This window comes from Chelonoidis abingdonii, chromosome 8, assembly GCF_003597395.2.
Source record: "Chelonoidis abingdonii isolate Lonesome George chromosome 8, CheloAbing_2.0, whole genome shotgun sequence".
Classification (NCBI taxonomy): Eukaryota; Metazoa; Chordata; order Testudines; family Testudinidae; genus Chelonoidis; species Chelonoidis abingdonii.
Window position 1 is genome coordinate 17,455,682 of NC_133776.1, and position 24,711 is coordinate 17,480,392.

At 41.0% G+C, this 24,711-nt stretch overlaps 1 long non-coding RNA gene across 1 annotated transcript; it reads left to right on the forward strand.

The window, feature by feature from the left end:
• The first annotated feature begins 1,133 nt into the window (after nucleotides 1-1,133).
• Nucleotides 1,134-7,294, forward strand: LOC142047185 (uncharacterized). The gene is made up of 3 exons (XR_012656356.1): nucleotides 1,134-1,587; nucleotides 2,138-3,247; nucleotides 4,129-7,294. It is a non-coding gene; the product is annotated as an uncharacterized LOC142047185 (long non-coding RNA).
• Nucleotides 7,295-24,711: the final 17,417 nt, after the last annotated feature.

Sequence of the window (24,711 nt, forward strand, 5' to 3'; positions counted from 1 at the left end):
GGGCGGGACGGTGGAAAATATATAAGGCGCGCGGCAAGGCGGGCTCGGCCGCTGCGGCGGCGGGGGGGCTCAGTCTTTCTAACCCTAAGCGGAACGTGGCCCCTCCCCGCCGCAGCCGTCCGCTGTTTTACTCGCTGACTTTCAGCGGACGGGGGGAGCGGGTGGAGACGCCAACCAAAAAACGTCAGCGAGGGGCCCTCCCCTCCCACGCCGACCTTGTCCGGTGTGGGGCCCGCCAGAGAAGTCCCCGCCGCCCCGCCCTGGTGAGGCCGCGGTCAGCCGGTTCGCGCCACTGCTGCCGCGAAGAGTTCGTCTCTGTCAGCCTCGGGGGCGGCCGGGGTGGAAAGGCGGGTCCCGGGCGGGTCGGCCGGGAGAGCAAACATGAGCGGCGGTCCCTGCGCAACCGCCCTCCCCGAGCTGTGGGGCCCGCGGTCGGGGCTGCTCTCAGACACGCCGAGCGGGAGGCGGAGGAGGCGGGGCTGGCTAGTGCCGAGAATGGTCCGTCTCTAGCAGCAGCCGCCGTTTGGCTGCGCTTCCGAGAGGCGCGCGAATGTGCGTCGGGCTCCCACCGCCGTGAGGAGGCTGCCCCGCGGTGCTGCTGGGGGCCAACGGGGGGAGGGTGGGTTCCGGAGGGTCCCCCGGCTGGTATCCCCGGGGTCCCGCTCCGTGCCCCCCAAACGCTCGCGGCTGGAGCCCCGATCCGTGGCCCCCACCCTCGCCCCAAACACTCGAATCTGAAGCGCTGACCCGCAGCGTGCGCCTGGGCCCCCATTCCCTGACCATGTCCCACCAAATACACGGGCTGCCCCCCCCCCCCGTGCATCTCCCCCAGACATGCTGGGGGCCCTGCTATCTAACTCCTAAATCTGTTCCTGGGGCCCTGTTCTATGACCCGTGGCCACCCAGGAGCCTGCTCCGTGACCTCCCACCCTGCCCCCAAACGCTCAGGCCTGGAGTCTTGCTCCGTGATCGTCACCCTTCTCACAAACACTCCCGTCTGGAGCCCTGCTCTGTATCCCTGTCCCCCAACATGCGCCTGGGGCCCCACTCTGTGACCCTGTCCCACCAAATACATGTGCTGGGGACCCCCTGCCCTGTGCTTCTCTCCCAAACTTGCTGGGGGCCCTGCTCTCTAACCTGCCCCTGGGGCCCTGCTCCATGACCAGTGGCCACCCAGGGCCTGCGCTGTGACCCCCATCTCTCCCAGGGTGCTGCTCTGGGACCCCAACACAAGCACAGGGTCCTGCTCTGCCCTCTCCCAAACTCATGATTTGTTACTCTTCCCCCTCTGGCCCCCTGCCCCCATGCACACAGGGCTATACTCTGTGACTCTCCATGCTTGGTAGTGTGTGAGTATGGCAAGAAGGGTCACAGGTTGGCTGTGTGTGCGTAGTTGGGTGAGTAGCAGGGTCAAAGCATAGTAAAGAGGTGGTTGGGAGAAGGGATGCTCACAGAGACCCAATTTTATTATCTGTGGACTTGCTGCATCCAAGAGGAGGTCTGCAGGTAGAAACAAAAGTAGGGATTCTGGGGCCTTGAATGTTCAGTGTCTCTAGAGAAGCTTCTTGTTGTCTGGAATTAAAGTCAGTTGATTTAGTTCACTTGCCTATCAATCTTGCCATGTATAGTTAAACAAGATTTTAATTTTTAAATGCTACAAACTCACACATACATGCAGCGATGCTCAAACTGAGGCAAAAACTGATTTAATTATTAAGCAGTAACCATGTTATTAACCAGTTGCAGTTGATAAAATAATACTTGGTCAGTCATTTTGATGTGATCTCTCTAAATATGAATATATAGTACTATTGTAAATGAAACAATGAATTCACACTACTGTGGCTCTTTTGATCAGTAATCTGGCTCCTGAATCTAAGTATCACTGACATGGAGGCTAATTGTGGGAGAAATGCAACAATCCTGACTATACAAGCACAAAGGAAAATTGTCTGCAAATAATGTCCTGGGTTGTGTAATGGGAGTTGATGAGGGTGAAGGAGAAAGTGTTCAGGCTTGGCTTCTAATTTACCTCTTTGTTACAGAGCCTGAGTTTTGCTTAGGCAGGGTACATCTACACTTCAAGCAGTGTGGCAGCTGTGCTTCTGTAGTTTAGACACTACAGTGACAGAAGGAGTTTTGCTGTTGCTCTAGTAAATCCATCCCCTTGAGAGGGGGTAGCTGTGTCAAAGGAAGAATTATTTTATCAGCCTCATGATGTCTGCATTGGGGCTTAGGCTGGCTTAACTACATTTCCCAGGGCTGTGAATTTTTCACAACCAGGTGAGTGATGTAGCCAGGTCAACTTAAGTTTTAGGATCATCTTTTGGATGAATATGTATTTTAGGCCATGTTAACGCTATGGGACTATACTACGCTGGCATAATCCCAAAGCGTAGATGCAGCCTATGCTGACTTCCCTAAGTGAATAGCTATCTCAACCCTATATTTTAAGTGAAGACCAGGCCTAAAACTTGGTGCAGGCCTAACTGCATTGTATAGCTGCAATTTAGTAACTGAATAGGTGTTTGACCAGCACCACCTAGTGTCTGTTTTCTTTCTTTACATGTATAATGGGAGTAGACTACGGCAAGGTGGAGTGAGTGGGGAAATACATGCTCCATTGCCAAAAGAAACGTAAAAAAGCTATGTGTGTGTCCTGTTCATTGATTATAAAAACCATGTTCCCATTTTGATAGAGGTTATATATAACATGTCTAATGAATTTGTTCTTAATAAAAATATAAAGCTCTACAACCCTTTACCATTGTCCTGTGGTCCAATTTCTCAGTTCAAAGTAACCGCATTACTAATTTTTATTTGATAAGTTCAGAATATCATCTCCTTTGTTTTCTCATCTAAACTTTAGCTTCACATCTATCAAATATTGCTTTTGGGACTTGCAGGTAACCAAAGAGAAGGCAAAATTTCCTCACACTCAACAAAACATCCTAAAGTAAAATATTTTCAAGTGAGGGTTCCTACCCTTCTGTGCTTCAAGGCTCTCCCTCCCTCACCCTTCCTTTGACAACAATAAATAGAAGTTTATGGGGTTCCTACCTGAAACTACACAAGTGTTAGTCCTTGCTTGACAATGTTAATTGCTGTAAGATGCTTACTTTTCTGGAAAGTAAACATGTCTCTGCCATGTTGCTGAATAGTTGGAATCCCCTCTGCAAAAAACCTCACTCTTTTTTTCTCCTTTCAAATTTCCTGCCAGTTAAAAGTAAGCAGGGAACAGCTCAAGGTACATCTGTTTAGTCTTGTTTAACATGCCTTTTTGTCAGACAAATCTGGCACTAGATGAAATAATTACATCTAGACATGCCATTGGTTAAGCTAGGTGAAAGGGAGATGGCAAGTGTAAAAATGCAAACCTGGATGAAAAGAAGGGTCCAGCTGAAACAAGGGGATCCTGCCAAATGCCCTAGGACACTGGTTCTCAATTGTACTGGTGACCCCTTCCAAACAGCAAGCCTCTGAGTATGACCTCCCCCATACAAATTAAAAACACTTTTTTATATATTGAACACTATTATAAATACTGGATGCAAAGCCAGGTTTGGGGTAGAGGCTGACAGCTTGTGACCCCCTGTGTAATAACCTTGTGACTCCCAGTTTGAGAACCGCTGCCCTAGGACCATCTAAGGTGAAATTGGAGAAAAAAGTTCACAACTAAATATGCATTACTGGAAAAGTCCCAGTCTGGCCAGGACCTAATGCCTAAGAAACAACCCTTGGTTTGATTTACTAGTTGGGTTGAATGTTTTATAAATGAAAACGATTAGGGCAAGATGTGATTGTTCAAGTACTTGGGGCCTAGATGATGGTAGGCTTTATGTTGGTAGTTGTAGCTTGCAGAGATCGATGTAATTCCTATGCAAAGGAGTGATATCAGCCATGTGCGGCAATGATCGCAGCCTCTAGATCAGTTGCATGGAAAGTTCAGTGATGTGGGCATTGCTGTTGGCTAGCCTGAGGATGGCAGTGGCAGTGAGTGTGGTGAGATCTTTGTATAAGAGCAATGAGTGAGCCTCAAGCATGTGCTGGAGTTGACTACTTTAGCAACATCTCTAGAGAGCAGTCAAGAGACCAACCCTTGAATGTTCCTTCTCTCTCTTTCTTCAGGTTCTGCATCTCTCTGGCCAGGAGAGGTATGCTCCCTGAATAATTGAGTACTCTCAAAATCACTGAATCCCTGAAAATACTCTCACTTTGCTCTAAAAGTCACCTGTTGTACTTGGTTTGAGTTTGTCAGCTGTCTCATCAAGATAAAAATGTTGGCTAGACAGTTTAATAGCAAAGAGATGGTCCATATGGACCCGTAAAAAGATCTAGGATTGTGTGTCTGCATATCGATACCACAATCCATCACCACATGATCTTCTGTGGCATTCCGGTCGGCGAGGGAAAGAGAAAGGAGCCTTGAAGACCACAGAAGGGAAGAAAATATTGTTTTCAACAATTTTAAATAAATTTGGAAATTCATTACATAGTTCATTATCCATGTTTTTTTGTTTTTTTTGTTTTTTTTTAATTCTTAGGCTCCTAGTCTTACTATTTTTAATTTGGTTTTCCAGATCTTCAGTCCAGCATGTGAAAATAGCACTGGGTCAAATCTATTCCTCGTGTACCTCATTTTAGTGGAGTTTACAAATTATTTACAAATGTTAGGGAACTGTGGACTTTAGGAAACTGGGAAGTATATTACTCCAAATTTACTTCTATTGGTTTGTACGACAGCAAGCAAAGTTTTGTGTGAGATGGCTGTCTTGGGGCATTATGACTGATGATTCAACAAAAAAATTGGGGAAGATTCAGCTATTGCGGTTGTGCTGCTTTCCCATCTGCACTAGTGCTTTACCACAGAAATGGTTCAAAAGAGCACTGTTGTGGCTTTTCAGGAACCAAAATAACTGAAGCTCTCAGTAAGTTTTCCCCTTAAGAGCTTAAAACTATTTGTTAGTGGCAGCCACCACAGAAAGTGAAGAAAATCACACTTGATAGTTCTCCCCTTGAAATTCAATTGTTACCAAGCAGCAACCCCTGTGAGAGAGAGCAGCTTGGGGAAGCAGAGCTGCAGTCGTGTTGTCCCTTGCTTCATTTCATGTTTCAAGTTTTAAATTCTTTTTTTAAAGCATAACTTATTGTATGACTTATTTAACACTTGTGTACAGTGCCATATGTACACTTGCTGTGTGTAAAAAGAATAAAGACATGATCACTGCTTTGAGGACCTCATAATCAAGGATAGATATGACATGATGTGATACTAGGAGAAGGAACATCACTCAAGGAGGGAAAAGAAGGATTTACATACAATAAAGTTATGAAGTTGCTTTCATAAGGTTTGCATCATGTTAGGATTTAATTTGAAAACATGGCCCCACTGTGCCTTGGTGATTTATGCATGGACGTTCCACTTAAGGCAGATGGGTAGCTGCCTTTGGTATTGTGCCTCTTTTTACCTTGGCACGTTCTCCGTAGTGGCTGGGAGATGCTGTGGCTAGAGGCAGGCTATGGGAAATATTCCCCATTGCTCCACCAGCCCTGTGGAGCATCTGTAAAAAAGTACAGCCTGGGGCTGTTGTTAAATTTCCTTCAGAGACTTTCTATGTGGTGGGATACCTCTTTCAGGATAGTGGAAATGGCAGTGCTGCTGCCAAGGAGCTGGAGGAGGAAACGGACCAGAAAGTTAGTTTGCAAGTGCAGAGTGCTACACAGATGGCCCTCTCCTCCCATGTATCCCCCAAGAGCTGTGTGGTTCTTGAAGGGGCCACAGGTTGAGGCATTGAGGCATCAGTTCCCTGTAAAAGAATTTGGAGAGAAAACTGTGATAGGCACCCTGTAGCATATCTTTCCCTCTGTGGGTTTCTGTCACATGCAGGCACAAACTGGGCCTTTGTTGTTTTAAATTTAAAAAAATCAACTTGAATTTACTATTTAAATAGGTTAGTATGGAAGGAATGGTAGAAAGAGGGGAATTTGGAGAATATACAGCCCAAAGGCCTTGTTGGGCCTGGTAAAAACATGAATCCAGTTAATTTCTTAGAGGTAGCTGCTCAGCCCGCCTGCATAAAAACGGTAAATTTGCTGAAGTGCATCAGGTAGGAGAAATAACAATATAATATAGAAAGAACAGTAAAAGCAGGAAGGTTTCATACTGTAGAAGAGCTGAAAGTGCTATAACAAAATGAATCTTCATGGCCCTGAAGAATTTGTGTGTGCTGTTTGTTCAGTTTGAGACATAAAAGTGTGCACGTTCCCCCTTCTATTTTTAATATGCTCTTTTGGCTGCATGTTTTGCAATGTGTACTTTGGTTTTTGTCAGTGGTTCAGTGGATAGAACACTGGGCTGGAGACGGGACTTATGTTCTATACCTGGGTCTGCCACTGACTATGTGACTTCTGTCAAGTCACAGAATCTTACTTCCCCATCAGTAAAATATGAATAATAATATGTAACCACCTAAGGGCTAAGCCCTAACGGCTTATCTATATGCAGAAGTTGCACAGGTTTAGCTAAAATTCAGTTAAAGCTGCTGCAACTTGTGTGTGTGCATGTGTGAACTCTCCTATTGGTTTAAAATTAACTATATTGGTTTAGTTTGTGCCTGTAAATTTACTGATGTGAGCTAAACCAATATAAGCCAGGTTTAACTCATATAAAAGTGGTGTCCACACATAAATTTGTATCAATTAAATTAAATCATATAAAATCACATCATTAGTAGGTAAACTGTTAGAACTCTTTGTGTAGACCATGCCTAACAGTGAGATCTATGCTTTAAAAATACTATATAAGGGCTACTTATTCATATTATTTATTATTATAGTTAAAGAAAATTCCAATAAAATACTTTCTTTTTAAAAACTAATATTCATGTGGTTGTCTAAGAAAATTAAGGTAGAGTTTAAACTGAACTACAGGATAAAGTCTAACAAAACAGCTTGACCTTACTTGTGATACAAACAATCAAAAAGGTGTCCTGGCGAGGAATAATAGTTATCAAAGGTTGAAGAACTGTTTTATTTGAAGATTGATTAACTACTGACGAATCTGGCTAAACATTAATAGAACTTAATCTAGTCCTGTTCCTAGACTAATCTAAGGGTATATGGAAATTTTTAAAATGTAGGTGTGATGTCATATATACAGATATGAATTGGCAAAAAGGCAATGAGAGAGTTGCAGCTTTTTTAACCATTGTAATGATTTTTTGAAATAATCTTTATATTTAAAATGTTATTCAATCAAATCTGCATAACTAATAAAAATAGGAACTGAAACACATGCTGGCTTTTCATATTTATATATCCCTTTTTGCTTTGCAAAGATCTGCATTTTCAAGTTGACGTGCTTGATTCAGAAAATTGAAGCCAGAGTGCTAGGTGTTTCTGGTAGGTCCATTATGCTATCAGCTGTGCAGGTTGTTCTCACAGTTAAATTAATCTTTCTTTCTGTGGATTGCTGGGTTTTTTGTTTGTTTTGTTTTGGTCCTTGAATTACCTAATTACATTGTCTTTCATTAATCCTGTATTTACTGTGTATATGTTATTTGGATAAATATGAATTTGTAACAAAGTAATGAAATGACTTAAATGCTTTTACTCTGGCCAATTGAAATTAAGTAAAATAAAAATACTATTGTATCTTTATAACACCTAGAAACTTCTGTCTTCTAAGTGCACAACAAACATAAGTATTGTCCTTGCTCTACTGAGGGGAAAACTGAAACTCAGTGAAATCCTGGCTCCACTGAGTTTAACACAAACCTCCTATTGAATTCAATGGGGCCAGGATGTTGTCCCCAGAGTTCATAGACTTACCTAATCCCACATAAGTCAGTCCCAGACCCAGTATTAGAAATCAGGAGTTCCTATTGCCCAGGCCAGTAGACCAAGTTGCCTCTCTGTGGGTGAAATCCATCTTCGTACAGAGTACTAACAAGGTCTATGCATGGTTGTGAGACTTCAGTAGTGTGTAAACTTTGCACAGACAGCACAGGGATGAATTGTTTCCTATGTAATTACTACTTGCTGCTAACAAAAACATAATAAAAATAAAAGTTCAGGATCAAGACTCATGTTATCTTAAAATTAATTATCTGCTTCAGTGGGGTTTCAGCTTTTGAAGTCAATGGTAATTAAGAGTACCCAGTTTTATGGGCACAAAAAAAGCAACCATGGACATTCAGCTCCCTAGTTGTATTAGCCCTTAATATTATAATGGTTTAGGAGCAGAACTACCTTTTGTCCAGGAGAATGGTACAGTTATGCAGATTTATGTTTAATGAATTTCTTTCCTATAACTTTATAAGTCTTTGTTTTTGCTTTTTAAATCAGTGCTCCGAATCAAGTTTGTCCTAGATGTATATATCTTGGCTGATCCATCATATATGTTTTGAACAGTAGATGGCAACATCCATTCACCTGTAGCAAAAATCCAACACAAATATTCAACACATTACACAACCCAATGTACAAGTCTGAAAATATCAACAGTGTGAAATAGAATCATTCTTAAAATGATCATTTACAGATGTAGGTTCAAAGTGAAACAATTGATATGAGCCCTCATATGCTATGATTCTGATTATTTGTTATCCAACCAAGGGTGGGGTTACAGTGAAATTGGAAACTGCAATTGCAGTTGTTGCAGATTCCTAGTTCTTATATTGATTTGATGGATGTTTGTTAAACTTTGCAGCAGGACACCACTGTGAAACCTCCTTCCTAATCAGTGGAGGTATGGAATAAGCATATATTTTAATATATACTTACATTAAACTTTGTAAAAGACTAAGGAATCTTGGTTGAGCACCTACATGTGATTGCAAGCAAAATGGTTAATAGTTTTGTCTCAGATATCAGTTACACTTTATAATTTGCATTGTGCTTAGAAAATGTGCAAAATGGAGATTATGTTTTCTATACCTTTAACTTTAGGATTTGCCTTGTGAAGTAAGAGTTTAAAATCCTGACTCCGTTGAAATTAATGGCAAAACTCTCATTGACTTCAAAGAGGCCAGGATTTCACTCATTATAATTAATAATTTGTTTGGATACCATGTACCTAAATAGATAATGGCCAAAATTTTTGAATCTGTATACCTAAAGTTAAGCTCCTAAATCTCTGTTTAGGTACCTAAATATGAATAGCCTGATTTTTAAAAAGTGCTGAGTACCTGCAGCTCTCATTGACTTCAGTGATTTTTTTATTGCTCAACACTTCTGAAAATCAGGTCACTTTATTTAGTACTTAAATATGAAAAAAATTGAAAAATTAAGCCAATGCGGATATATAATATGTTTCAGTTTCTTTTACTGTTTAAATAATTTCACTCTTTGATTCTGTGGAATACCTGGTTTGCTCTGCAAGTGTGAATGTCAGTCATGTCAGGTGTGAGAGTGAGTGGTCTAGTTGTCTGTTGCCCAAAATTACAACCACTTCACAGCACTGGTTTTCAGTTATAAAATTTTCAAAAGTTCTCATGAGTTATTGTAATAATTAATGTTCTGAGCAGACAACAGGTCTCAAGAATTGCAGTTTTATTAAGAAGATGACCAGACTCTTGTGCAGTGATAATATAGTGAATTATGGATCATTCACAGAAATGATAATATTGTATTGGTGACATATTTTTTCTTTAAGATTTTGTTTCTTTTTAATGCATATCTGGGTCAATTGAATTGTACAGTTGAATGGTTTGCTGTGGCCTGTGAGGGGGAAAGTATGGTACAGAGGATAGGGGATTAGACAGGGAATTAGGAGATGTAGGGTTTAGTCCCAGCTATTCTGTTGAGTCCTGTTGTGCCCTCTGGTACTTAACTTCTTGGTGTCTCCATCCATAGAATGGGGATAATGATTCTTACCTTCTTTTGAGATCTACGGATCAAAAGTGCTAATTATATTATTCTCTTAATCCCCCTGATTCAGGGCAAAAACTGAACACACCCCTATTATTTTTTGAGAGGCCACGCCTTTCATAATGTGAACATACCTTCTAACAGCAAATTCTCGGGATCGGTACAAATGCATCAGGCTACCATATTTGCTCTAAATTCTGTTTCCTTCAGCCTTAAGAGCCTTCTAAAGAGCAGAATTATATCACTCCTTTCATCACACTGATATTATTTTATTTTATTTTATTTTAAACAACTGTATCAAGGGATCTACTATATTTAACTAAGTATGTCCACCATACAGTACATGTTTTTCATCACAGGAAGCAGCTTGAACTGCTTACAACACATAGAGTATACATTTGTCTTGTTTTAGAATAGCTTTATGCTGTTCAGCTGCCTTTATCCTCTTCTGTGTCTAAAGATAAGTATGTTTAAGTATAATTCTGAAGTTTTTATCTTCTGCACCATCAGCTTACGTTCGAGTTACAATTTCATGTTATGCTTCTCTAGGAAGCTTTGCGCAAGCTTAGCATGACAATTAAGGGAGTGAACTGGCAAAAGTCTGCTGATTTCCCTCCCTTTTCTTTCACTCTTATCTCAAATTCTCTAAGGTACACCTCTTTATCTACATGTTTCCAAGTAGGTGTTCAATTAATAACTCAGACGAATTGTGGCTGATAAGATCTTTTTATGTATTAATTTAACTCTTTCTTTTAAACAGAGTGCCAGAAAATTGCTGTTTTTGTGTTTTCTCCATTTATTCTGGCTGGATTTTATATAGCGTTGAAGTCACGTACCATAGTCCTTTGGTTCTGCTCCCAAGAAATTATCAGAGATTACAGTAGGGCCCTTACAGGCAAACAGGGATACACACTGCTTTATTGAATAGCAATTTTGTTGTGTACTTATGTTAATTTTACTGTGTTTTTATTTATAGTTAAAAGGTAAACCTGCAGACTAGGACATGTCTGATCTTGATCTGATTAAGCAGAAAAGTTTGTAGTTGTTTTGCTGCTGAGTTTCTTGTGGCTGTTGCAATTTGTAGAGGACAGTGATGCAACACAGCTGACAAGCATAACAAAACTCATCTTTTCAGTGGAGACAATCATAAGACTCATTAAAGGGCAGAGGTTTATTGGCTTCTATGTGCTAAAATGTTATTTAGTATTTAAACAGAGCATTTTTTAAACACACTCTGCTCTTCCATTAGATGTGACCAAGAATATGTTTAGTTTCCATCTTGTGACAGATACTGCAACCACAAGAATGCCTTTGGGGACCATATTGTATTAAATTGATGTATCATTGTGGGCCAGGGATTGTGTAGTGCGCCCAGGAACCAAAAACAGTGGGGCATGATTAAAGTGAATCACTTAGGTTGTAAACACCTTCAGAGAGGTACCGCTTCATGGGTAGGCTTGCATATGCTGGTTCAGACTAGGCTTTCAAGAGATCAGCAGAGAAATAAAGGGCTTTTGATATAAAAAAGGCTGAGTTTAAACTGGCTCAGGGCCTCCTTTCATATCTAGCAAATGGACAGGATTTTCTGTTCTAGGGAGAGCTCCAGTCCTACATTCTAGTGGTCCCATAAAACTGATGGGTGACCTCTGGCAGCTTTTAGCATGCATATAGGAACATTTGGGGTTTTTTGTGTTTTCTATGTAATGCTTTTACCTTAAGAGTAAATGCGCTTGCTTAGAAAAAGTTGTGTGACAACTGTAGCTGGTGGCAACACACTGTTCGTAGTACTTGGAGAGAAAGCAATACAGGCGCTGGCTGTCAGGAGAGTAGCTTGCTGCAGATATCACAGTGTATGTCAGGGGGCTGTGAAGTTTTAAAATCCACAATCAGAAGGGACAAGGGTCTCTGCCCAGAGTCAAGTGATAGCAGGAGACCTGACTGGGAACTCCTGGAATGGTACCTGGAGGGTTACAGATGCAATTACCCTGAAAGTTTGACACATCTGTGTTGGTATAGTAGCAAGTTGAAGCTTAAGATGAGAGCTAAGATGAATTGATTGTTATTATAATAAATTCTTTTGGCTCTCGTCTAAAATTTAAATGTAGCTGTCCCCCTGAAGCACGTATATCTCTGTCAGTGTGGATTAAGAGGTGCATAAAAATGTACTCAGAGTTGCTTAGGATTGGAGCTGAAAGAATTCAGCCTCTCACTAGGCTGGGCAATTCGTTTAATAAATATGAAATGAATATAAGCTTAGCATCAATGTTTGGATAATATTGCAGTGAACCTAGTTAACTGGAAATTTGTGAATAAAGGAAGAAGCTCCCATATAGTCAATTTTTTTAAAAATTCAAGAATATTCAACTAAAATGAAACTAGTTTTAGGGGTCTGTGTTCTTATAAGTATGTTTAATAATAGTTGGTAAAAGTTAAATCGGCCTGCTTCTGCCAATTTCATCTTATTATAACTGAGTCCCTGCCCATCACCATCAGACAGTCTCCAACTCTAGATTACAACCAGTTTAGTATTAACTAATTGGGTGGAACATCAAGCATTTGGCAGTGTCAAATATTTGGGCAGTGTCATAGACAGTACTGGAAGATACTTGAAAGATGTGGATGCTTTTGTGTCAGCAGCTGCTGCCATGTTTCAGGCCCTTCAACTTCTTCTGTGGGGATGTCGTTGGCATCAAGCTTTCTATGAAGCCACAGATCTATAGAACCATGGTTATGCCAACTCTGTTGTATGGAACCGAAATCTGGGTGCTGAGAGAGGCTGAAGAATGCTGGATTGATGTTTTTGATTCTTGTTGTCTTTGTCAGCTGCTCCATGCCAAGTTGCAGGACAAGATCAGAAATTAGGATATTTGAAGCCAAACCCAGCAACTGCCTCCATCAACACTAGCTCTGTTTCGGTGGTGTTCTTAGTATGGACATATTAGACTGGAAGACCAATGTATTCGGAAGTGTGTGTACCATGGAATGCTACTACCTTGCTGCTGATCACATGGGCATCAAAAGCTTCAGTGGTGCAACAAGAATGTGATTGATGGGCATAAATACACTGAATACACAACCAGACCACCTTAGGCACCTTGCCAGAGATCGATCTGTGTGCAAGGCAGCCATGTCCCTTTAGGATTTGCCATGATGATGATGGTAAAAGTTAAAAACTTTTGAAAAGTTGCATTTACATGACTTACCTTCCTTTATCTTAAATTATGGAGTTAAATATACAATTTGAGGTCAGTGGCAGAATTCTAATTGAATTCAATGGGAGCAGAATGAGGCCCATAATACAATCAATCTCTGTACATTTGGAGCCATCAGAATGAATGATAAATATCGGGAAATGCAAACTGAGATCCTGCCCATGCATTCTTTATTCATTCAAATGCCTATGGACTTCAGTAAAAAAATAGCCTGAAACAGGCTTACTGAATTGGGATCTCTGTTTTATAGAAAGAAACTTAACTAGGAGAGCTAAATGTTAAAAACATTTAACTCCTCTAAAACTGACATGAACATGTTTTCAGATCTTTGATATGTGTATTGAGGATGGTAACATTGGTGATCTGAAAGTGAATGTATGAGAGAGGTTGTTAGTGCATTGGGGTGATTGAGTGTCATGATGGTAGCGGGCTAATGCCTGAAGACTAGTGCTGTGTTGGGTGTGAGTGCTGCCTTAACTTATGATTTCCTTCCTTTTCAGAGCTTATGTTGTAAGGAAAAATGCATGGGAAACCTCAACTCCAAATTAATTATGTTTTTGTATGGTGGAATTTCCGAGTGTTTAAAATAATACATATGTAGGCTGGGGACCCAGAAGTGGAAACTTGCTGAACTGCTAGTGAGAGTGTCTAGATGGGTGTGGGGGTGCTGCAGAGTTTGTCAAATTATCATCTCCCTTTAAAATGTTGCATGCTTGTTGGAAAGATTTTAGTGATGCTACAGGTTCCTCATTCTGGCACTTTCATATGAAGCTGCAGGAGCCTGGGAGGCTGAAAGCTTTGAGTGCTGAGCAGAGAAAAATGTAATTTAAAACTGTCTCCACAGAGAGAGAAGAGTTTTAAACAGAGCAGATATTACTGCTTCCCTGGTCCCCTGTTTTCCCTAATGCTGCTTTCTAGCCAGTTCTGTTTCCAAGACCCTCAGCTAGTTTCCATCTGATGCTTTAAGTCCTAGGCAGATACTTTCTCCTCCCCATTTACTGACTTGCCCAGTGTTCCCCGGTAGACTCTAAATGCTTAACTTTTATATATGTAGGCTAAGATATTCAAAACCACTTAGGGGATTTAGATGTACAACTCATTTTAATTTCAGTGGGAATTGTACATCCTAAAATCCCTAGCTGGTTTTGAAAATTTCAGCCATAAGTACTGCTTGCAAAGATTAGACATATAAAATCGTAATAGAAAATATATAACTGTATAAAATGTACATATCAAAAACACATGTGCTTATAATTTACAAGTAGAAAACTTTACACGGCAGTAGAGAGGGTCCAATAACAGGGATGTGGAAGCAGCAGTAGGGGAGCATTGGACTTGAGGGTCACTGGTTAGAATGTAATGGGTAGAGACAATTTGATCGTGGAGGTCACGGATTCCTTGACTTTAGCAGATCTCTGTTACTGCTTTGGCTTTAGCCCCAAGTGCCAGGGCTGTCAGCTGCAGGCAGGTGGGTGGGGAGGGAACTGGGGCTGGGGCAGTCAGCTGTGGGCAGTGAGGTCAGCTGCGGGTGGCAAGGCTCGGGCTTGGACTGTCAGCCCTGGGTGGTGGGTTTTGGACTGTCAGTCCTGAGCAGTGAGACTCAGGGTTGGGCTGTCAGCCCTGGGCGGTGGGGTTTGGGCTCAGACTGTCAACCCTAGGCAGCGGGGCTCGGGCTCTGGCAAAAGCCACCTGTGGTCGGGCTTGAGTGTCAGCCCTGCCGTGACTCTACCCTGATTTTGTACATTTTTACCTTGACAGTTCCGTGAATTTTGCTTAATTTTACCATGACAAAATTGTAGAGTAATGGGCAAGGGGCCTTTCCCAGGGGCTGCCTGGAGAGAAGATTCTGTTTTGCTCGCATTAGAAGATGCATTTTATGCACCTAGAAAGTCTGGAGGAGAACAACTCCCCTTGTGCAGACTTTGACATTTAGAGGGCATATTCTGAGAGAGGATCCTTTTTTATAGCTCAGCCACTGAAGCACTGCATGCATAATTGGCTGGGGTGTAAGGACAGTTGTTTTGATGAAAATGCTTTTTCTGTTGGCCTTTCTATGAGTGATTCATTGCGCAAAAACACATTGTACAAACCATTTTTCATTGGAAGTAATTGATGAAAAATTAATTATATGCCTTGCAATTAATCATAAATTACATTTTATGACAAATTAATTTGATGAAAAAATATGGTTAACAACTCTGCTTAAATGGAAATTGTTATTCCTAACAAAATGAAATAAATAAAATTAAAATAATTACACATTAATAAGCTTTTAAAAATAGCCAATTTCTTTGCCCTTGGGAAAGGCTATTCCTCACTGTAGCATAACTGCATCTTATGGACAAAAGTCTCATATGACCTCTATAAAGCCAATGAGCATCATACCCTCTTCAAGAACAGATACATGAATTAGTGGTCAAATTATTGATTCTATGGTAAATTCTTATTGGGAAATATTTATTTCATGCATCATGATTGTACATAACACTGAAAATATCAAAGCACACACAGTGCTGGGTATTCCAGGCTCTTAAAAGGACTTCACAACATACTGCAGGACTGACATATTTTGAAGTGTTTTTCTACCACACTCAAGTTTCTCAGTCAGTGGTACCAACATTGTATATGTGATATAATGCCATAGAGTTGTCTGTTGAATCGATGGTCACCCCTGCATGATGAAACTCTGTCTTGTAGGACTTGGTTACAAAACTGTAATGTCTAACATGTTTGAAATATGGTTTAGTCTTGCAGCACAGATGGGTTCAAACCATGTTTTAATCATATTCCTGAATTATACTACAGCCTTGCCCAGAGTGTTGCCTGGTTCAGGAACACGGTTAAAGCAGGATAACTACAAGACTGAATAATTTTATAACAATGTCAAGCTCTACCTTGTAACCAGTTCTTGCAACACAGCACATTTTTCAAAATGTAGAGAGGGCCTAAAGTTTTTTCCATCTTGATGCTGAGGCAAACGGAAAGACAGGTGCTTAGGAAAAAAAACAAACCACTCTGCTGGTGCTGTCCACAAAATCTTTTTCTTTTGCAACTGCTTAGCTTGACTAAACTCATGTTGGTGCATCAGATCAGTATCAAAATGTGGGACAGACATTGGAGATGGTTGTGCCATTGAGAAATTATTCTTCAATGACATGTTTGACCGTGAAGAGTAAACACTACTCATTGGACGCTGGTAGTCAGCTCAGTGATTTACCAATGGGGTGGTTGTTTTTTTCCCTTTGGACATCATTGTTGGAGATGTATCTTTAAACCAGCTATTTCTAGTTAGTTACAGTATATATGCTGCTTGATTGAAGGCTTGGGAACCAAATTTGAAATCCAGAAGAGACGTATTACCACTGGCAGAAAGGCATAGTTCTTAAGCCATTTACAGGTTCCTAACTAAATACTGTGTAATACTTGACAGGGAAGAATACGTGTTGACAGAATTTCTTAAGACATGCTTCAAGGACAAAATTAAAATACTTACATAGGGGGTAGACATCAATCACCAGAAGGATGTTCTTGTACACCAAGTACCACAGGGTATAGCTTTCCAATGACCTTAACACACTGGCCAACACAGAAGCTGCTATAGTAATTACAGATTACATTAAGTATCAGTCAAAAGCCACCATCCAACTAGAAGACAAACCTTTTATGCATTATTAAAATAAGATCCTTCCCAGAAGATTCAGGCTAATAAAATTGAATTTAATAATGCAGTGAGTGAAACTCAAGTTAAAAAAAATCAGTTTCTCCTTTGTTGATAGTATCCTAAGAAATCCTATGTTTTATATAATGCATAAAATACATAAATCTTTGAATAATCCGTCAAATGGAATCAGTTTAGTCACACATTCAGAGGCTCCCTTTATTTTTATTATAATTATATTTTATTGGGAAATAATTGCTATTATATATCAGGTATGCATCATACTTATTGCTACAGATTAAAGACTTGAGGTGAGCTCTACATAATATTCCAGCTAGTTATGATATGGAGCATTTTTCTAACAATATTATGCAATGTTCTACAAATATTAGCAATGTTCCAGATTAGGCCCTTTGAAGGAATCTCAAAATCACTAATCATTTATTAAAATCTTGGTCAGCGCATAATAGTATGTTCATATATTACTGATGTTGCAATTGTAAGTGGACTGTAGTATAGGAAAGGGGCCTCTTTCATAAGAGTTCATAATATTCAATATATGATTTCCTATCAATCTAATCTTTAAAACAATCTACTTATATAGCATTCACATAAGTTATAGATATTTTGGAGAAGACAGTTGTAGAATATTTTCCACATTATATTAGTTTTCTATCTGTACCATCCTAAAAGGTTTGGGATTGGGCTATGGGGCCTTCCTGAATGTATCGCTGAGTTAACTCAACACAGATTATTTAGAGCATGGTTTAAAGCAGAATATTGTATTGATTCACTGGGTAGGTAGTATAAAAATACTTTTTAATAAGCAAGGACAGATGACAGATCAGTTTCCCAAAGTTTCATCTTTGGAATAGATAAGCAAGGTTGCACAATCTTGCTCTTAATTATTAGCATACTGAAGAGATAGGAAAGTCACATGCAGTGCCCATGTTGAGAGCATGCATAAATGAGGATATACATGGCTGTCTTTGATTTCAAAATGGCAGGAAAGGTTATAATTTATTTATTAGAACACAAATATTTAAGCCAATGATATCTGTTGCCCCAGTCCAGCTTCTATTGAAGTGAATGGAAAGTTCTCCACTGACACCAATGGGAGTTTGTTCCAAATTTGTCGTTTATAAATTTAGGTGCATAAAATGTGTACAGTGCTTGTGAACAGGGGTGATTCTAGTTCTGTTATGGGTCAACAAGGAAAAAGGTGCTTCTCTATAACATACCATAGCCTCGGCTTTTTTGTGCAAACACTTTGAGAGAAGATAAGCTGCTGGATATCCTTCATACCTTGGCACTGGCCAGAATGGCACTGCCAGTTAACAACACTATCCTGGAGCCTGCCACGACAAGTATGGCACACCCCTCCCACATACACAGCTACCCTCAAAAGGGCCCAAAATATTACTATATCCCCACCCAGGGGTTCCTGGTTTTACACCCTCTTCCAAGTTCCCTGGTTGTCCAGGTAGCGACTGAACAAGCCAAACACCAGCACACTTGGTTGACATCAGCCTATAAAGAGGGCAAACACTTGGACCTTTTGGGACGCAAGGTATTTTCCTCATCTAGCCTTCAATACAGGAACACAAACTACCAGTTTTATTAGCCAAATACGATTTCCTGAATTATAGTAAGTTTGAGGACTTTACCAGTAGCCTGCCTCAACAAGATCAGGCTTGTTTTCAGGCACTTAAGGTTGATAGCAAGGATAGCCCTCTAACTGGTCATGGATGCAGCAGCTACCTCTTCCATGGCCATAGCTATAACCCTATATGCACAGGAAGTCTTGGCTCCATTCTTCTGGTTTCCCGAGGGAGGTATAGAACACCATTGAAGACTAATTTTTTATTAATCTAATCTTTTAAACCAAAATACAGATGAACTGCATACCCTCATGGACTCCAGAGCCATGGGGACTCCTTGGTTTACTGGGCATCTATACTACTGCTGTTGAGAGCAAATTCCACCACCTGCCATCCACCCAACACTACAGGTTCCCCCATTTCTACTGTCAGAGACCATCTGAACCCCTGAGGAAATGCCAAAAGACTCACAGACCTTGCCTTCTGGGGCTGCCTTCGCAGGCTTTGATGTTGCAGACGCAACCTCCACCTAAGAGGTATTTCTGAGGCAAACCTGAGAGCCACCAACCACTATGCCTACCATCTCATGACCACCCTATCCCTTTTAGGGGTTATTTAGCACTCGTTCCCCACCCTTGGAGTGCAATAACAATAGACAAATGGATGCTGAACATTATCCACCATGGCTTACAACTGAGTTTGCCATGCTACCTCCTCCAAAACCCTTCTTCATGTCCTTCTTCAGGGACCACTCTTATGACAGCATCCTCATCTAAGAAACAAGCTCCTTATTATGAAGATCATTAGAATGTGTTCCCCCAGAATACCAGGGAATTGAGTTTTACTCAACTTACTTCCTGATACCCAGGAAGAAAGGCAGATGGAGACAAATCCTCGATCTCTGAAATGTCAGTCCTTCCCTCCTTTCCGGGCAAGATGATCATCACCAATGTATCCCTGGTGGGCCCACATGGATGATCATATGATATGTGGTTTCCCTGAGAATTCAGGATACCCATAAATATCCTGGAACTCTAAGCCATAAGGAAGGCATGCCTATCCTTTCTTCTGTACATTCATTCCCATCACGTTCTTATGTCAGACAACACCACCACTATTTTCTGTATCAACAAACAGGGGAACGAGATTAACTGCTCTATGCGCAGAAGCATCCAATCTCTGGAACTGGTGCATCAATCATCACATCTTCTTGTCCGCAGCCTGTCTTCCAGGGACACATAATGTACTCGTGGACTCACTCAGCAGACATTTTGCAATTGATCACATGTGGGAACTTCACAATTCAGTTATATGACATCTTCACCCGATGGGGGATCCAACCAGTTATCTATTTGCTTCACAAACAAACAGCAAATGAATCACATACCGCTCCAGGGGAGGCCTCACCCACTGCACTCAGGGCAATGCTCTCCTACTCTCCTGGTCAGAACCACTCATTTACGCCTTCCCTCCTCTGCTGCTCCTGCGGGTACTGTATGAGATCTGACTAGGCAAAGCGACAGTCATTCTGATCACCCGCTGCTGGCCCAGGCAATTCTGGGTTCCCAGTCTTCTCCACATGTCAGACTGCCCACTGATTTACCTCCACGATTTCCCAGACCTGCTAACCCAGTATGATGGCGAGATCAAGCATCTCAACCCACATGCTTTCCACTTCAGAGCATGGTATTTGGATGGACATTTGCTTTAGAATGCACATGCTCTCCAGCTGTACAAGACATCCTCTCTAGCAGTGGGAAGGACTCCACTAGGCAATGTTACCAAGACAAATGGAAATGTTTCTCATCTTGGGTCCGAAAAAAAGGAGTTTTACCTGAGTCAGCGGGAATCTCCCTCATCCTGGATTACGTTCTGTCCTTAAAGTCATCAGCTCTTGCCCTCAACTCATCTGGTGGTGATTAGTGCATTCCACTCTCCAGTGGAAGGTTGGTCCCTATTTACACACCCACTAACCGCTAGCTTTTGGAAAGTCTGCCAAAACCTTCCCACCTGTCCAAACAATCATGCCCCAATGGAACCTGAATCTAGTTCTTTCCATGCTAATGAAACCACCCTTTGAGCTGTTAGCATCGTATTCCATGTTCCTCCTTTCCATGAAAGTTGTCTTCGTTGCTATCAATTCCGTGAGTTGGGTTGGCAAGCCTGGCGCTCTGATGGCAGATCCACCTTTCACATTTTTTTAGAAGGTCAGAGTCTTCCTGCATCTACACCCCAATTTTTTATCAAAGTTCATCTTCCAGTTTCACATCAATCAATGCAGTGACATACCTGTTTTCTTCCCGAAGCCTCATGCATCCTCTGAGGAACATTGACTCCATTTCCTAGATGTCCAGCAAGCCCTCACCTTCTACTTGTAGAAAAATAAAACCTATCAGGAAGTCCCCTAGATGGTTTGTTTTGGTAGCAGAAAGACTCAGAGGACAAGCTATCTCCACCCAAAGAATTGCCAAGTGGATTTTGGGTTGCATTAAACTCTGCTACCAACTATCAGGCTTACCCTCCCTCCACACACACACAGAGGGGAGAGCTCAAGCCTTGACCACACGATGTGCCACTTATGGACATATGTAGGGCAGACCCATGGAGTTCTGTGGACACCTTTGCAGTGCACTATGCTCAGTGCAGGACTCAGCAGTGGATGCCTCCTTCAGTATGGCAGTTCTCTGCATGACCATTCCATCCTCATCCTCACACCCTCCTCCTCTGACACTTTGATTCTGTTCCTGCTTCTGTTGTGCTTTTTGACTTGGGTAAATTACTTAGCCACCATGTGCCTCAGCTTCTGTCTGTGGGATGGAGATACTAGTACTCACATTTGTGAAATGTTTGGAGAGCTTGAGATGAAACGTGTTATGTAATCCAATAATACTAGCAAATGTTAATTTAATGACACATGACCGACTAGGGGATTGCAGTCTGTTTTGATGAACTGTTGTATTATAGTCACTTTTCTTTTTCTTTCCTCAGATCTTGGAACCTGCAATGTGTCATTTAAATAATTTTGTCCTCAGCATTCACAAATGAGTGTAGATTCATGCCTCCAAATGTTTAACAAATGCCTAGACTCTATTACCGGGATATACCCTTAGCTACATTCTTGGGATCATGATTCTCAAAAAAATTGGAGCTTAAAGCCAAGTCAGTGGTCTGGTTTTCAAATATCTGAGCATTTAGCAGTTCAGTTTGATTTTAATGGAAGCTGTTGGGTGCTCAGCACTCTTTAAAAATTAGGTTACTTATTTAGGAACCTAACTTTAGGCTCATATTATTAAAAATCTTGACCTGAGTCTTTTCTTCTCTCTCTCTCTCTCTGAAAGGGTGCCCAAAGCAGAAAGCTGAGCTACCCTATGCCAAATTCAGCCCATGTGCAACTCTGGTGCACTCAGTGGAGTTGTGCTTGCTTACACCAGAGGTGAATTTGGCCCTCTCTCTTTGTTGTGTGAGCAAAAATTCTATTTTAATACATTACAAGCTCCCAAGAAAACCTTTTAATTGACATTTTCCACACATTTTCTTCTCTGTTTGTTCTGTCTTTTGGTCGAGTCGCATTTCCCCACTCTCTGCCATACACTAGAATTCTGGGAAAACGTGCTCTCATGCATAATGAAGGAGGAAAAGTTACAAAGGAGGAATTTATTGGCTTCAGTCTCTACTCCTGGTCTCTATCTTGCTCTACAAGCTCATACAGCATTGTGTGGTAAAGCCAAGAATAGAATTTTCTCCTGATGCCAAGCCTATGGCCTTAACCCCTTCCTCCCATGAGAAATCTAGCCTTCTTACTCTATTCAATTTCCTAGATGTCGCCAAAAATAAAAATAAAAAAAAAATCTTGTGTTATTTTGGCCTATAAATTGATCCCGGTGGGGAAGGAACAATGGTGGGTAGGAAGCAATGAACGAAGAACAATATAAATATCGATATGAAAATAAGCACGTACAAAGCACTATGTCTTCTCAAACTGCTGTGCATGTGGAACTGTTTAAACCTTGTACTAGATATTTCAGCTTACACAAGTTGATCCTTAGTGAACTGCCCATTTTAAAATCACTAAAAAAAAAAAAAAATCTATCTAACGGCCCAATTCTGTACCCACTGAAGTCAGTGAGTGTTTCCATTCTCTCCAGTGACTGCAGGAACAGACTTTAAATCAGTGAAACAATTTAGTGTGGCCACAATGATTTACAACTCAGAAATCAGATGTCATGTCCTGGCCTCTTTTTCCACCATTGCTTTTTCTGAGCTTCAAACAGACAACTATATTTTCCAGACTCTGGCTGTTTGGTCCAAGCCACCCCAGAGAGATGAGCCCGTCCTCTAAAACATTCTGTTTGGTGAGACCAGCCAGTGGAGATCTTCTCTCCTGCCCTTATTACAAGGATCCTGTTTTCATCTCTCCTGGTAACACCTGCTGTTTTAGTGATCGTATTTTGTGTGTAGTATCTGTCTTGGGAAACAAAAGGCATTCAAAGGATGATGAAGGTACAGTGGATTGGCTAGTGTGTGCTCAAGTGCAAATCACTGCTCAGTCATGGTCCAAATCTAGTAATGAGAAGAGTATATCTGAAGCCTAGTATGAAGATAACACCAGCCAAGTTCCCAGTGCTCCCCACTTTTCCTGCACTCAGTATTGCAGCAGAAAATTAAAGAGCAACTATGGTCTTTAATAGTGTTTCCTGAATCAGCGCCCACATCTTCAAAAACAGACACTGCCTCAAAGTGTGAAAAGCAAACCCACTCCAGAAGATCTAGCTGCACAGATTTAAAAGGAGCAGAGGATAGGGCTGATACGGGGACTCATTTTGCCTTTTGCTGTGCTTTTCAGCAAATCTTTCATCAGATTCACAGCTGCAGCTGGCCTACATTAGCAGGCTCCTTTTTAGGATTTCTTCTCCAGAAAAGCACATTCACAGCTTCAAGAAACTGCAGAGCAGGGGGAAATGGATGATCTCCTAAAAGTTGAAGGATGCCAAGTTGCCCTCACCCGAAGGAATTTGGATAAGTAGCAGACTCTCATGTCTGTTACCGCACACTGGGCAAAAATCTGACTTCTCAGTTTTAGCCAGTTCCATAATATGAACAAGCAGCAGCCGCTAAACTTCACATAAGAAGGTTCATTATCTTGTTAAAAGGAAATCCCTACTTTCTTTCCTCTCACAGACAATGAGCAGCATGGTTATACATGATGGGCCCAGACTTGTCGTTTTAATGCAAGTAAAACTTTCACTGAAGACAACAGAAAATTTTTGCCTATTTAATTGAAATTTTGCCTGTGAGAGCACTGCATGGTCAGGCCTTGTATGTGTTATTGTTAAGTATGAAAATGCAGCCCCACAGGAAGATAGACCACACAAGGGATCCTTTATTAATCAATATAGTGTGAAATGATCATTGTTGACCTTAATTATATTTTGTTCCAGGCATATGTATATATTATTTAGCATGATTTTTAATTACAGTGCAACATAGGAACCCCAATCATGGATCAGGCCCCATTGTATTAGGCACTGTACAAATGTAAAAACATAGTCCTTGCCCCAGGCAGCTTACAGTTTAAGTAACAGAACACAAAAGGAGGTCAAAACAGATAAACAGGATGGGAATATGAGGGAAGAAAATGAACTGAGTTGAACAGAAAGGCACAATTTGTAGATCATCAGTTGCATAATTTTGGTTATTTCCACCGTCTGTCATTGCTTTACTGGCAGATATCAACTTGGCACCAAAAGTGCATGCACATCTGAATCTCTACAAGAAATTCTCAAAGGAGAATATAGGAAGTGATTGTTGGGAAGATGCCCCAGATATCTATATTATCTTTTAGGAGATTATATAGTTAATAAACATCTTTGGCAGAGAAGATTTAGCACCAGTGTCTTCTCACACATCAGTGATATATATAATGAAATTGTCATAATAGTAGAGAGGCCTTAAGTTTTCTCTCTGGATCGTTCTTTAGCTCCAGGAATTATTTGTGTATCAGCATTTACAGTAAAACCCACCTAAAAGCCATTTTTGCTTTGAAGATCTCCCCACCTTGCTTTAAGCACATAACTTTGAAATTTTGGCTTGTATCATTGTAATCCATCTGTGGCAGTGATGTCCTAGACTCATACTAGTATACCTCATTACTCCATCATGTAGTTTTTGTGCGCGTGGTTTTGCTTTTGATGAAAGAGCTCTCAGTAATAAAGGTTGCGGTAAAATAGGCTTTTCCAAAGAATTAAAACTGAAAGATTAAACCTGAGCTATCTCTGGAAGTGCAAGAGAGAAAAACAACGATCTTTGTTCTCCAGCCCATCCACTGGAATCTTAGGGCCGGCTTGGTTATCCTTTATCCTTCTGAAATGCT